General features: G+C 35.5%; 1 pseudogene; it reads left to right on the top strand.

The window, feature by feature from the left end:
• Positions 1–7,132: 7,132 nt before the first annotated feature.
• LOC144251335 (phospholipid-transporting ATPase IG pseudogene) lies at positions 7,133–11,036 on the top strand (annotated as a pseudogene).
• Positions 11,037–15,604: the final 4,568 nt, after the last annotated feature.

The raw sequence follows: 15,604 nt of genomic DNA, 5'->3' as shown, positions 1-15,604 counted from the left end.
CTCCTTGAACTTCTGCCAATTTCTGTTGTAGTTTATGTATTTATGAAATTTTCTATTCTACATATCTCCTTTAAGTAGAATTGTTTAATACTTGTCTTTCTATGCATGGTTAGCACTTAACATTATGTTTTCAAGTTCATTAATGTTCTCCGTACATCCAAACTTCATTCCTTTTCACAGCTGAATGATACATTACATGCATATAAAACATATTGCTTGTTCATCCACCTATCTAGGGACATTTGGGTTATTTTCATCTTCTGCCTAATATGAATAATGCTATTATGAACACTGGTGTGTGAGAGTCACTGAGCTCAGTGTTCTTGAGTATATGCCTAGAAGTGGATTTGCTAGATAACATGATAATTTTATGCTTAATATTTTGCAGGGTGGTTACACAATTTCCATTTTCAACAGAAAGCAACAGGATCCCATTTTTCCATATTACCATGATTTTTTTGTTTTTTTTTTTTTTTTTTTTTTTTTGGTTTTTTTAAAGATTCCTTTCTGTGTAGGCAATCAAATCTAATAATATGAGTGTTAACAGAGAATGGTTTCAAGACAAGTAACTGCTTTGGTCACCTTGATTTGTCCTGTTCCTGTTCAGGACCACCACATTATTATTTTTATTATTTTTTATTGGTTGTTCACAACATTACAAAGCTCTTGACATCTCATATTTCATACATTAGAATCAAGTGGGTTATGAACTCCCATTTTTACCCCAAATACAGATTGCAGAATCACATTGGTTACACATCCACATTTACATTTTTACATACTGCCATATTAGTGGCTGTTGTATTCTGCTACCTTTCCTATCCTCTACTATCCCCCCTTCCCTCCCCTCCCATCTTTTCTCTCTACCCCATCTCCTGTAATTCATTTCCCTCCATGTTCGTTATCCCATTCCCCTCACAGCCTCTTATATGTAATTTTGTATAACAATGAGGGTCTCCCTCCATTTCCATGCAATTTCCCTTTTTTTCTCCCTTTCCCTCCCACCTCATGTCTCTGTTTAATGTTAATCATTTCTTCCTGCTCTTCCTCCCTGTTCTGTTCTTAGTTGCTCTCATTATATCAAAGAAGACATTTGGTATTTGTTTTTTAGGGATTGGCTAGCTTCACTGAGCATAATCTGCTCTAGTGTCATCCATTTCCCTGCAAATTCCGTGATTTTGTCATTTTTTAGTGCTGCGTAATACTCCATGGTGTATAAATGCCACATTTTTTTTTTATCCATTCATCTATTGAAGGGCATCTGGGTTGATTCCACAGTCTAGCAATTGTGAATTGTGCTGCTATGAACATCGATGTGGCAGTATCCCTGTAGTGTGCTCTTTTAAGGTCTTCAGGGAATAGTCCAAGAAGGGCAATAGCAGGGTCAAATGGTGGTTCCATTCCCAGCTTTCCCAGGAATCTCCAAACTGCTTTCCAAATTGGCTGCACCCATTTGCAGTCCCACCAGCAGTGTACAAGAGTACCCTTTTCCCCACATCCTCGCCAGCACTTGTTGTTGTTTGACTTCGTCATGGCTGCCAATCTTACTGGGCTGAGGTAGTATCTTAGGGTGGTTTTGATTTGCATTTCTTTGACTGCTAGAGATGGTGAGCATTTTTTCATGTACTTGTTTATTGACTGTATGTCCTCCTCTGTGAAGTGTTTGTTCATGTCCTTGGTCCATTTGTTGATTGGGTTATTTGTTTTCTTATTGTCTAATTTTTTGAGTTCTTTGTATACTCTGGATATTAGGGCTCTATCTGAAGTGTGAGGAGTAAAAATTTGTTCCCAGGATGTAGGCTCCCCATTTACCTCTCTTATTATTTCTCTTGCTGAGAAAAAACTTTTCACTGGGTTCAAGCCTCAGCACCACATAAATGTAAAATAGAGATATTGTGTCCACCTAAAATTTAAGAATAAATATTTTTTAAAAATCATGGTAATAAATTACCATGATAATAAATTACCATGATAATAAATTACCATGATTTTTTAAAAATCATGGTAATAAATTACCATGATAATAAATGATTTATGAACTGAGTTACAGTGATTTAAACTCTGTGACAAAGGTAATGTAAGGTAGAAGAGAGAAGATGAAAGTAGAGAGAAAATGATCTAATGCCCCAAATTTTAAATTGGATTTTGTATGGAGGGTCTCTAAGACCACCCCCCAATCTCATGACTTACCAGGAGGACTCAGAGAACATAGTATATATTTTCACTCATAGCTAGAATTTATTATGACAAGAGACATAAAGCAAAATCAGCAAGGAAGAGACACAGTGGTAAAGTCTGCAAGATATAGGTACAAGCACCTGAGATACTTCTCCCAGTGGAGTCACACAAGGCAAGCTTAACTCCTCCAGTACTGTGAACTATTACCCATCAGGGAATCTGACCTGAGCCTAGAAGTCCAAGATTTTAATGGGTCACATGTCATGTAGGCATCCTCAGTCCAGCATGCACTCCAATTCCAGACTCTCAGAAGGAAAGAAGGCATTCAGCAAAACCCACTCTGTACAGTACGTTAGGCAGAGCAAACCACTATCATTATCATCAGAGTTGTGGGCATTTTCCTCAAATCCAAGTTCTTGGATGCCAGGCAAGGGCCAACATTGTAAGAATGCCATTCTAAGGGTACCAACAAGTCTCTCTATGATAACTCTTGCCCAAACAGACTCCATCACTTTCATGTTTATAATTTCTTGCACATTCCCTCACATTCCAGCCAATTTTCAAATAGTTTCTTATCCTGTGTTGTGTGCTGGGGACAAAAATGTAACAAACAAAAAGTTCCAGTTATCAAATAACTTGCTGTCTGTCCAGCAGAAGAAACTGACAAAGAAAGGAACAAGTAGAGTACAGTGTGGTAAGCACTAAATAGTATTAATACATTTGAGATTGATTGGTGGAATGTATGCTTGAGAATATATGCTTGAAGCAGGAACATGCTTCTTGATATTTATCCCATTTATAGAATAAAATATACAGTGGTGTAATATTTGTTAAATTTGTAGGAAATTAGCTTACAAATATGTTTGTTTGATAGTTGTAGAGGGAAAAAAGAGAAAGTTTATGAGGCTCATACATCCAGTCAGGACTTGGTGGCTCACACTTGTAATCCCAGAACTTGGAAATCTGAGGCAGGAGGATTGTTCAAGGCCAGCCTCAGGACAGTAGCAATACTCAAGCAGCTTAGTGAGACTCTGTCTCAAAATTAAAAAATAAAAAGGGCTAGGATTGTATTCAGTGATACATTTCCCCTGGGTTCAATACCCAGCACCTAAAAAAAGAAAAAAAGAAAATTCACATCATATCCCATCAGAACTGAAATACACAGAAGTCAACCTTGACACAAAGTTTTAAAAATTAGTCAGGTTGCCATAAAGCAGTTCAAGACAAGGACAGTGAGCCCTAAGCAGATATAAAGCAAGGATCATGGGTTTCAACACATCAGAGGTTTTCTCTGGAGTAAAAGTTGGCTTCATGAAGTCTTATTATAAATGAGAGGAAACAAAGTTATCCATGAATTCACTCTGGCTCTAAAATGTGAGATATATAACTAATTAGAAAATGCCAGAAGGACAGATTGGTTAGACAATATCCAAATGCATTTTTGTGTTTAGAATGAATGTTAAAATATAATTTTGTGTTTAACCTAAATATTAATATATCTCCCCTTTTAGCTTTAACATTGACCTACAACTATAAATTCACCAAAGCTTCAAAAATATAATTTTGTGTTTAACCTAAATATTAATATTTCTCCCCTTTTAGCTTTAACATTGACCTACAACTATAAATTCACCAAAGCTTCAAGATCTGCCCCCAATCATCAAGTAGAAATGGATCTAGATTTCACTTTAAAATCTAATAATCTATCTTCTCTATGCAAGTGGCTTCTGTTAACAACTATGAAGAGAATGAGCATTGCCTCCCCAGCCTCAGCTTGTAAGTGTGGATTGCTTGTCCACCTCGTCAGGAATCATCAAATACACCACAGACCACCATGTGGGAAATGGACCCCTTGACTCCACACCTAGTCTTTTGGGAGAGGGTATTATTATCTTACCAGCTGTACAAGGCAGACCCAGCAGTGTCCCTGACATCCTTGTCTCCCAATATCCAGTCACTCTGGTCCTCTCCTAAGGCTGCTTCAAATTTAGCCATGAAGTCTTTGCTCTCACATCTTCCAAATCTTTCTGACCTTTTCTTGCCCTCAGCAGAGACACAAGCCTCCACCCTTGATTTCTGTCATGCACTCTCTTGCAGCCAGGGTGGTCTTCTAAGAAGTATGCCAAGTTAGTCAATCTCCTGCTTAGTGCATTGTGATTGTTCATGAGGTGAAGGTGAGGGCCCTGATTAAGACCAATACAACCTTTCACTTACAGCATCAGCAACAACATTTATGGATAAACAGATATGGATGGACACACACACACACACACACACACACACACACACACACACATGAGTACTATAATGGCTCAAAATATGTTTTGGTTCTTCTTCTCTCATTGGTCAATCTAAGAGATGCACTTCCTCTAGTTTTCAGGGCTGAGATTAACTACTAGAAATTAAGGTAATCTGAATTTGTAATATGGCTATGTCCCTTGAGAGAGGAGCTATCTACTTTCCCCCCTAATATTTGTGGAAACTTTATTTTATTGAGGTAAAGTTTACATACTCATTAAGGTAAAACCTGTATTTATTAAGCAGTCATTTCCTATTCTCACATCCCTCCACCTTCTGGCCACTATGAACCTTTCTATCTCCATAGATTTACCTAATCTGGATATTACATATAAATGTAATCATACACCATTTTATTTTTAGTATCTTAACATGTCAGAAATTTCAATTCTTAAAAGTGAGAAAAAAGAACACTTAACCAAATCCTGTATACAGAATTCCTTGTACAGATTTTCATTTTTTGGGGGGGAAGTTTATTGCAAAAAGTAACTTTAGAGCATTATCCATAGCTTAATTAATGTTAATAGTAGTAGTAATCACAATGTATTAGTTAACTGAATAGAAATTTGAAAAAGGTGCATTTGCCACATCTCAGTCATCCAAGTAGTTGTTTAATAAATGAGAGACAGGTTGTAACTGGAAATTAAAAGAATATTGTCAACCTTTTTCATAGCGTCCCTGAATCTTACTATCACTTTCCAAAGAGATGAATTACTCATAAAACAAACGCCATGAGATGTTTTTTTTTTTTTTTCTTTTTGGTGGTTCTGGGGAATTGAACCCAGGTTTTCACACATGCTAGGCAAGGGCTCCACCACTGAGCTACATCTCTATTCTGAGAAGAATTTTAAAAGCACAAAAAATAATTTTAACATGATCTATTAATGATTTCTACAGTGAGATCCCTGAATATAATATTATATGAGCTGCATATATTTGAAAATGAAAAACCACTCTTTGCTTCCCTTTCCTTGTCTGCAAAGTGGACATCATAGCTGCTCCTGATTCATGGCATTTTTGTGCTGAGTATGTGTTCATATAAAAGCTGGGATTGTGGCTCAGGGGTAGAGCACTCACCTAGCACAGGCAGGATCTGGGTTCGATCCTCAGCACCACATAAAAATAAAGGCCATCATCACCTAAAAAATAAATATTTTTAAAAATCACCTATTGTTTTTATTGTCATTACTACTGATTATTTTTACAGATTCTATTTAAATCCCCATAATTTCATGTCTAAAGTACTCACAAGCAATACTAAATACAGATTCAATAATAACACGTATAGTCTTTGGTAGATTAAGTAGATAAAAGAATTTTTAAGTAGTAGATGTGTCTTTTATATTGCATCATAAATATATTCACATTTGTATATTGAATTCCAGCATTATGTTTTTGATGGTTTGTAGAGCAGCTACACTTTATTTACATATGAAGATAAGACAGACTTTCTTAACCAAAGTTAGAAAAGATATGAAATTATGTGAATACTAAAACCTCTGTGTTCATATAGAAAGTTATCATTAAGTCATAAAAAATATTCTATACCATGAATTTCTGTATTTATACAAAACAAATGCCACATAAAGCTTGTTTATAATGGACCAAACCAAAATAATCTTATGTATCAAATTTTTAAACTTTAGACACAGTTAAAATTGTCCAATTTATAAAAGCATAAAACTTTCTTAACTTTAGGCAGTTGTCTTTATATTCTGCTATTTAACTTTAAGTAAAATGAAATAGCTTAACTCTGCATAACTTAATAACAACAGACAGTCCAAGGAAAACCGATTAAGATAGTAACAATTTTTACTGTCAGGAAATTTATAAATATTTTCTAATTCAATACAATTTATCAGCTTAGATGTTTCTGAACTGTCAACATTATTGTTATATATGTTTCCAATTTCCCTTGTCTTTATACAGCAGTAGCATCATGTTACTGCAAGTTGTAAGACACATAAATGACATCGTCTGAAAAGAAAATAAATAATGATCACTTCTTCTGACTACTGTGATGATGTCATCTTTTAAAGTACTTTAAAAAAATGGGCCAGGGAAATTTTAGACTTCATTCCAGGGAACCATAACAGAGCAAAATGGGTGTGCACCACATTAACTTGGACCCATATTCACATCTCTCCTATCTTTTGATGGAAACTTGTCATTTGTGTAAAACCCACAATAACAACAATCTTATACATTGCATGATGTTCACTTGGAAAAAGTCAAATAGTAAAAATTATCAAGCAACACCAAGTGATAAAAGGCGATTGTAACTCCTATACCTCCATGGACCTCTTCTGTTCTTGCCTATGTAGAAACAGCAGTCTCAGTTCCTGTACCACCTCAGATCTTTCTGTTCCTTACCAGGATCCCCACACTCTCTCATCAGCTCTTCTAGCCTGCTCTTCACTGTATGGGCATTGTTATCCTTGGTGATTTTTCTGCAGGAAGTAGAAAGTCTGCTGGAACATATGCAGTAAATACTCCTTGAATTCCATGAGCACAAAGTTCTTGGACATGAGTTTATTGATGCAGGCCAGCCAGGATCCCAAGCCAGCCAATGCTCCTGACTCAAGACATAGTTCTGGCTGCTGCCATTCACTGATGCTATCTTTCTAGTCCAGATGTCACAGCCAATGTATGCAAAATGGAAGATGTAGGTGAGGAGAGATGGGGTGATGCTGGCAGGCAGAGGAATACAACTGAAGAGGTGGGCCAGGCACTCCAAGGCAAGGGAATAAATATGCTATCTCTCAGCTTAGAGGGTGGGAACTGCATGATTCAACAATTTGGCTGAATTAGGACTTTGTAACAAGTCACTCAGTAAGTCACCACTTTCTCCTGAGGATGGGGATGGTAATGAAGTGGCATCAGTAACACTGTTTGTCCCATACAGTCTACAAGATACCTGTCAGGAGCCTAAGCACCTTCTGCACCTGGTCCAGAGGGCGCTTCCACAATTCCTTCTTCCAAGCCACACTGAAGTCCTCACGGAAACAAACCAGCTCTTCTGAAGTTGTCTTCAACATGATCAGCCCACAGTGGGTTGTCACAGAGAACTGGATCAACTGTAATATGTTAGTAGAAAAGTCATGGTAGAACATGGGCCAATCTTGACATCCTATATAAAAGTAAGTTTGCAGAGTTTGTTCTGGATAAAATCAGGTAAGGTTTTATGGTGAGACAAAATGAATTTGGGCAGGCAGCCACAGATTTTCATCTTATCCTGAGATGGGAACCTCAAGCCACATTTTATTGATCAGATTCTTAAAAACTGTTAAACTGGACAAAGCCTGAGTTTACAACCTCATAGAGAAAGTGAATTGTGCTTGAGAAGAGAAATGAGTTGTTACGTACACAGTATTTGTTGGCAGTCATCCAGTTTCAGAAACAGAAGCTTACATTGCACAGATTTTGGGATAATAGAGTAATTTCATCTAAGTATACACTTTGGAATTTCCTCCCTAAGAACCTGTTTGAACAGTTTAGAAGGATTGCAAATTTTTGTTTTCTCATGATTTTCCTTGTATAGGTCACAGTAGACCCACCAATTAGCCCAGTTACCAGTGGACTTAGGTTTTTCTTTGTTATAACTGGTACAGCCATCAAACAGGGATATAAAGATGGGCTGAGACACAGAGTCAACAATGAAGTCAACAAGAGCACTGTTTACATTACTGAAAATGCAAAGCAACTGCAAAACAAAAGTGAAAAAAAATAACATTGGTGATGTAGTAGAAGTTAATGCAGATGAAACCTTCCTCTGTGATCTTATTCTTCTATCATCTGGTACCATTGATGAAACCTGTTATGTCACTACAGCTAGTCTTGATGGGGAATCTAACTGAAAGATAGATTATGCAGTATGGGATACCATTGAAATGTGTACAGCTGAGTCCAGTGATAACCTCCAAGCAGTGATTGAAGAGCCTCAACTTGACCTATACAAGTGTGTTGGGCGAATCAATATCTATAGTCATAGTCTTGAGACTGTTGCCAGGCCTTTAGGACCTGAAAATCTTTTGATGAAGGGAGCTACATTTAAAAAAAAAAAAAAAGAAGAAGATACATGGAGTTGCTGTTTACACTGGGATGGAAACCAAAATGGCTCTGAACTATTAAGGGAAATCTCAAAAATGTTCTGCTATTGAAAAATACATTAATGCCTCCTTGATGGTATATTTATTTATTTTATTCACTAAAGCTGCAGGATGCACTACTCTATTGTAGGTATGGTAAAGTACCCCATATAATGAATGAACCTTGGTATAACCAAAAGACACAGAAAGAAGTGGAGACTTTAAATGTTTTGAAAATGCTCATGGACTTCCTATCTTTTATGGTTCTATTCAACTTTATCATCCCTGTCTCCATGTATATCACAGTAGAAATGCAGAAATTCTTGGGCTTCTTTTTCATCTCATGGGATAAAAACTTTTATGATGAAGAGATTAATGAAGGAGACTTGGTTAACACATCAGATCTCAATGAAGAACTCGGTCAGGTGGATTATGTGCTTACAGATAAGACTGGAACACTTACTGAAAATATCATGTAATTTATTGAATGCTGCATAGATTGGCACAGATATAAAGGTGTAACTCAGGAAGCTGATGGATTATTTTAGACATTTAACATATTTTGACAAAACAGATAAGAATCAAGAAGAACACTTTCTGCATGCCTTATGTTTAGAAATGAAAAGAAATGATGCTGTTGATGGAGCTACAGAATAAGCTAAATTAACCTGTATCTTCTCCTCAGCAGATAAAATAGCTTGGGTGAAAGGAGCTAAAAGTATGGGTTCACAATTTTAGGAAGTCAGAATGGATGTAAGAGACTAGAAAACCAAAGAAAAAAAATAGAAGAGTATGAACTTCTTCACACCTTAAACTTTGATTCCATCCACCAATGTCTGAGGGTAATTGTGAAAATTCAAGGAGGAAACATACTTCTTTTGTTTTTTAATGGAGCAGATTCAGCAGTTTTTCCCAGGGTAAAAAAAAAAAAAAAAAAAAAAACATAAAATTGAGTTTTAGCTCATGTGGAATGTAAAAAATTACTACAGATGAGTATGAAATAATTAAGACAGTTTATGGAGGCAAATATGGCCTTATAAGACAGAGAAAAAAGATGGAAAAGGTTTTTTATGATATTGAGACAAACATGAATTTAATTTGACCCACTTCAGTGGAAGACAAGCTACAAGATCAAGCTGAAGAGACCAGTGAAACTCTGCATGCAGTCGGCCTGAAAGTCTGGGTGCTTACTGGGGCCAAGATGGAGACAGCCAAATCCACCTGCTATGCCTGTTACCTTTTCCAAACTTGCACTGAGCTCTTAGGATTGGCCACAAAATCTCTTGAAGAAAGTGAAAGGAAAGAAGATCGAGTCCATGAATTGTTGTTAGAATATTGGAAGAAATTGCTGCATGAATTTTCTAAAAGTACTAGAAGCCTTAAAAAAGCATGGACAGAACATCAAGAATATGGATTAATCATTGATGATTCCACATTCTCATTTATACTAAATTCTAGTCAGGACTGTAGTTCAAACAATTATGAAAGCATTTTCCTACAAATTTGTATGAAGTGCATTGCAGTGCTTTGCTGCTGGAAGGCACGGTTAGAGAAAGCCCAGATTATCAGAATGGTGAAGAATTAAAAGGCAGCCCAATAACACTGTCCATCAGTGATGGTGCCAACAATGTTAGCATGATCTTGGAATCCCATGTGGGCATAGGTATTAAAGGCAAAGAAGGTAGCTGAGCAACCAGGAACAGCAATTATTCTGTTCCCAGGTTTAAACATTTAAAGAAACTATTATTGGCTCACTGACATCTATACTATGTGAGAATAGCACATCTTGTACGGTATTTCTTCTATAAGAACTTTGTTTCATTTTGCCACAGTTTTTATACTAGTTCTTCTGGGGATTCTCACAATAGCCACTGTATGATGCTACTTACAATGTAGAATATCCACTTCACCTCCCTGCCCATTCTAGCCTACAGTCTCCTGGAATGGCACATCAACATTGACACTCTGACCTCACACCCATGATTGTATATGAAAATTTCTGGTAATGCTATGCTAGAGTTGGGCCCCTTCTTGGAGTGAACATTTCTGGCTGCCTTTGAAGGGACAACATTCTTCTTTGGGACTTGCTTTCTCTTTCAGACTGCAACTCTAGAAGATAATGGAAAGTAAACAGAAACTGGACTTTTGGAACCATTGTTTTTACAGTCTTAGTATTCACTGTAACTCTGAAGCTTGCCTTGGATACTCGATTCTGGACATAGATAAATCATTTGGGGTTCTTTAGCCTTTTATGTCTTTTTCTCATCCTTCTGGGGAGAAATTATTTGGCCTTTTCTCAAACAACAGAAAATGTATTTCATATTTGCTCAAATGCTGTCTCCTATATCCACATGGTTGGCCATAATTCTTCTAATATTTATCAGCCTTTTCCCTGAGATTCTCCTAATAGTATTAAAGAATGTAAAAAGAACAAATTCCAGGATTCATCATTTAATTTCTTCGTCTGCATAAAAACTATAGTAAAAACTTCATTATCCAATGCAGATGAATGCAAATCTCTAACTGTCTATGTTATTGTCCCAGAAGCATATTGACAGTGGTTACAGCTAAACAAGAAAACACAAGTAAACACCACAAAAGTCATCATCTCAGGATATTCGATATGCAACAAAAACTAAACCACTCTCTTATGTATAGGGTTCAGAATAAATGTTCATTAAAATACCAATTACTCTTCTAAGCATTTACAATTATTGTAATTAGCCATTATGGCCAAAGTTCTAAGTTAAGAATTTATGGAAGTTTAAATCAAGAATACTTAGAATTATGGCTTTAGATAAAATAATCTAACTACCAAATGGGTGCTCTTTTAACCCATTGACTTTGTGAATGGATTTGAAACAATAGTATAAAGTAGAAGTCATGCAATGGGAATGAATAGATTTTACTAAATACAATGTTACATTTTTTTTGGCCTGGCAGAAGATATTAGGATGTTTGGGTCATATTTCGCATTCCTGCTGAGTGATCATCTTAAATTATTATTTTTTCAAACAAATGGAAGGAATTCTTGAAAATAGTGAAGGACTAAATGGTATTGATGCATCAGACAGAGTAGTTCATCTTTTCTCTTCACCACATGCTAATTGTGTCTTGATAGAATATCTTTGCCCAAAAATACCTTGAACACTTGTGTGAAATGTGTTGACTTTGGGTATTATTGTGTGAACAGAAAAAAATGTTTTTGTTCTTCTGAACTAAATATCACTTACAGGTGTAGGGCTACTAGACTCGAAAATAAAGCATAAAAATTTCAGTTACTTAATAGCCACTCAAAATAGGGAATAAACCGATTTTTTCCAATGTTAATTTTACTGGAATCTGAGGTAAAGTGGGTGAGATAATTTTTATACAAAAATAAAGCCATTCTAAACATTAGCCTTCTATCATTTTATGTGGAGAGACTAGAAAAATAATTTTTTTTTTCAAAGAGATTGCAGTTGTGCACCATAATGCAGCACATTTTGTTTTTCTCTTTTTTAACTTGCCAATTTGGGAAGTCATGAGATCTGTCTCAAGATGGTTTTGCCTGTTGAACCATGACTCTGTGTCTCTCACATAGATAATGTGACCAGTGCAAGTGGTATAATTCTAAACTATTAGATTGATCTTGGTCAGAACCTCAACATACTGGACTAGAAGACTTTAGACTCCTAATGAGTTCACTTAAAAAGAAATATGAAATGATTTCATTCAGTGGTAAAATCAGACACATTTGATATAAATGATCTCACATTTTGCTGCTAAATTAAAATGGTCTTTTAAAGTTGCACACACAAAATAGTTAACTGTACATTATTACTTAGTCATCCCTTGTGCTGGAGAGAAGAGGCAGAATATCTAGGCTCCTATTTGCTGGACGAAATTATCAAGAAACTCTTCTATCTCACATTTTCTTTAATTGGTTGTACAGTCATGGAAAAATTCTATCATCAAACTTTCCAATGTCCTGAGGGAGGCTTCTTCAGATGCCAGGTTGGTCAGGGAGGAGGCCACTCAAGTGAGTTGACTCTTAGGCTTCAGACCTGTCCCACCCACACAGTTAAGGTCATGGTCCCTACAAGCTCAGGAAGTCCCCCAGTCATGCAAGGACAACCCCTTCCCTGCATGTCTAGGCCTCTCATTCTTGTATTTTTTTTCCTTTCTATTTCCAGTTCTGAAGCTTGAACCCACGGTCTACTACATGCGAGGCAAGGGCTCTACCACTGAAAAATCCTCCAATGATGACCCAAAAGAGCATCAGGTCACAGCTCCTGCAATGTCCTTTGCTTTCCATTCTTATTTTCCTTCTGACAAGTTTCACTTCTTTTAGGCCTTGGCTATGGAAATCAGATTAGAAGTGGTTTATATAAATTGGAGAAATGGCCTATGCTGTAGTCAGCATGGATTGTCATATCGAGTACTATAGGCTGGGTGGCTTAAGCAACCAAATATTGATTTTTCTGTTTTGGATGTACAGCACGGTTGGGTTCTGGTGAGGGCTTTCTTCCTGGCTAACAGATGGCTACATTCTAGTGTCCCTCTGTGACACAGAGAAAATAAGCTGTCTGCTGTCTCATAAGAACACTAATCCCTTTGTGGGAGCCCCAATCATGACCTCCACCAAACCCGGTTACTTCCCAAAGGCCCTATATAAATATTGTATTATCTTCATGTTAGCTATGCACATATTGATATTTCTGGTTCTTCTTAATAAACATTGTCTCTTCATTACAAGAATAACAAGAACTCTTTGTTGGAAAGAAGAAAATGCAATGGTTAACAACACAGAAGCATAAAAAGTTACTTGTAAATTCTTTTTTTAGCCTCAAGACAATGAGTTTTATTACCTTTGGTCAACCAGGTTTGACAATATAAATATACTTATAGAAGAAAACAGAACATTTAAATAAGAATTAAGTTCATGAAAGTTTACAAAACATAGCAAATATACCCTAATTTTTTATCTTATTTTAATATCTCAACTTTACTTTTGTACAATGGTCAGACATGTAAAAATATACTCACACTGTTTTAATTTTTTTTAAATATTTATTTTTAAGTTGCAGGTGGACACAATATCTTTATTTATTTATTTATTTATTTATTTATTTATTTATTCATTCATTTATTTATTTTTTTTTTGTGTGTGTGGTTCTGAGGATTGAACCCAGGGCCTCACATGTGTTAGGTGAGCACTCTACCGCTGAGCCACAATCCCAGTCCACACTAATTTAAGATATAAAATGATAGTAACTTACTAAATTCTTCATTATAAAAACTAACATAGGAATCCTCAAAGTATTGAAAAAACACTTTATGAAAGTCAGACCCACATCACAACAACTTATATCCTTTCTTTTAGCTATATCTTTGAAAGGCACATTTTGATTACTAGTATTTACCTAAAGATAGTACTTTGATTTTTCATTTTCCAGTCATTTTTTCCATTTATCTCACAATGAGCAAATGGAAGGTTGTAGATGATAGGAAAACACAGGTTTCCAATTAGTTCCTTGAAGGAAGCAGTATGCTCATTAATCACACCCATGGACATCAAGAGAATGATTTGAGGAAGAGAAACTGCAGGTCTGTCCTACATCCTAGAATAACCACCTGGATATGCTTTTTACACAAAATTACTCATTTTAAAAAAAATCATGAAAGTAAACCTAAAACACCAAAAGACCTAGACTACCAATTGCCCAGTTTAGTCCAAGTATTAATTACAAGCTTTGAGATTGAAGAAGAAATTAAACTTCTCTCCTCTGGAATCACATCTTTATTTCAGGCTCATTTCAATTTAAAACACTTGGAGACTTAATAGTGTTACAAATTCCAAGAATATGAGACATACTGATATTCAAAATAAAATGTAAAAGCTTCAAAATCAAATATAAATGATTTGTGGTTCTCATGTTTCCCTCTAATTTGGGCTAATAACCTAAAACTGACTCTAATTATAAAATCATTTTTAATTTCAAGCACCACTATTATTTTTAAGAACTTATAAGAACTCCAAAATGCAATCCAATATACACTCTGGGCTATGGTTTGCTTTTCAATGACTTTAATAATGAATTAGACCACTATTCTGAAGTACTGATTAATCACTTGATCCCATGTAAGAAACAAAAGGGAATTTTTAAAGTTATTATGAAATTTCAAAGTACTAGAGGTCTATCTTAAATTTATAGCATTCCACTCAAGTCTCATTTGAGTATATCCATTTGTTTTTAGATGTCTTTCCTTACTAAAACAAAACAATTCATCAAAAATACTCTAAGGTGCCAGGCATGGGAGAACATGCCTGTAATCCCAGTGGCTGGGGAGGCTGAGGCAGAAAGATCACAAGTTCAAAGCCAGCTGAGTAAGGCCATAAACAACTTAGGAAGCCTCTGCCTCAAAATAAAAAAAATAAAAAATAAAAAATAAAAAGCGTTGGGAATATGACTTAGTGATTAAGTGCCCCTGGATTCAATTCCTGCCACACACACACACACACACCAAAAAAAAAAAAAAAAAAAAAAAAAAAAAAAAAAAAAAATTCTAAGATACAAAACAAATAAAGAAACAAAAATGGTCATCTGTCACTTCAACAAAATATTTAATTTTTAGGTCTCCTAAAATGACCACTTTAGCAGCACTTACTCGAGTTCTAAAATAGCAGCTTTTAAAATTAAGTCAGTGTTGATTTATTCTTATTTATTTTTGTACTGACTACTCTGTTAAACTTCACAAGAGTGATTTTAGATTTACCCAACCTCAAAGGCCTTTGTAACACAATGTAAGAAGAGTTAACAAGAACATTCTTATCAGTGCTTAAAAATATAGAAAAAGTTATTATATTCAAAGTCAACAAATATCTTTTTTTTCTACTTGGAATTATACAGTTATTTAGTCACTCTAGCTGTGTAAACCACGAATTTACCTTTTAAACTAACAAAAACACAAAATGCAAATTTTCTACAAAAATACAATGTAGAAGACATATCACTTCTTCCCTGCTATAGACATTTAATATTTGGACAAAAAAATGT

The sequence above is a fragment of the Urocitellus parryii genome (genome assembly GCF_045843805.1).
Source record: "Urocitellus parryii isolate mUroPar1 chromosome 13 unlocalized genomic scaffold, mUroPar1.hap1 SUPER_13_unloc_11, whole genome shotgun sequence".
Lineage (NCBI taxonomy): Eukaryota > Metazoa > Chordata > Mammalia > Rodentia > Sciuridae > Urocitellus > Urocitellus parryii.
Note: the sequence above shows the minus strand (reverse complement) of the source record. Positions and strands in the feature narration are given on the sequence as shown.